Here is a 1,072-nt window from a genome sequence, read left to right on the forward strand (position 1 = left end):
GAAGGGTCTTGTTTTCTTATCCATTCTGCCACTCTCTGTGTCTTCACTGGTGCATTCAATCCATTGACATTCAATGTAATTATCTATAGGTATGAATTAATTGTTGCCATTATGTTACTTTTTTTGGTGGTGCTATTCATTCTGCATGCCTTCTTGTGTCGGGTTTATAGTTTTTGTGCTATTTCTTGTCAGTTTATTTTTAGTCTTCATGTTTGCTTCTTCTGCTTGGAAATTCATTTTTATGGTAAGTTGTGAAGTATTAACTTTCTTTGGGGTTACCTTATAGTTTACTAACTTTTCTCTCTATTTAAGATAATCCATTGTATCCTGTAATTTACCTGGCATCCTCACCACCTGGGTGTCTATTGCTACATTTGTCCTTTCTTTGACATTGATATAATTTTGATCTTCAGTTGACCTCCCAGCTCCTTTGAGTTTGTTGTTGTTATCTTGTTCTGTTCTGGACTCTGCTATCTGTTAACTGAGTTCCAGGTAGTGTTGCCATGCCTGTCAATCTCTGTTTGTTGTCTGTTCTTGTTGGCTTTCAGTCCACAGAACTCCCTTTAGGGTGTTTTGAAGTGCTGGGTTGGTTTTGATAAAATCTCTCAGATTCTGTTTATCCTGGAATGTTTTGATCGCACCATCGTACTTGATTGGTAGTTTTGTTGGATAGACAATTCTTGGTTGACAGTTTTTTTTCTTGTAGGGCTTTGTATATGACTCCCATTGTTTTCTTGCCTGCATGGTTTGTTCTGAATATTCAGAGCTTATTCTAATTTACTTGCCTTTATAAGTGACATTTCTCTTTTCCCGGCTGCTTTTAGTACTCTTTACTTGTCTTTGATTTTGGAGAGCTTCATTATTATATGTCTTGGTGACTTGGGGGTCTGTCCTTCCTGGGGTACATTTGGCTTCTTGAATGTTTATCTTCTCATCTTTCAAAATGTTAAATTTTCTTCCAGGAGCTCTTCAACCATTTCCTCTGTGGACTTCTCTGATTATTCCTGTTCTGGAATGCCAGTAATTCTTAAGTTGTTCCTCTTCATGTTATCCAGCATGAATTGCATACTCT

This window comes from Chrysochloris asiatica, unplaced genomic scaffold (assembly GCF_000296735.1).
Source record: "Chrysochloris asiatica unplaced genomic scaffold, ChrAsi1.0 scaffold00035, whole genome shotgun sequence".
NCBI classification, from domain to species: Eukaryota; Metazoa; Chordata; class Mammalia; order Afrosoricida; family Chrysochloridae; genus Chrysochloris; species Chrysochloris asiatica.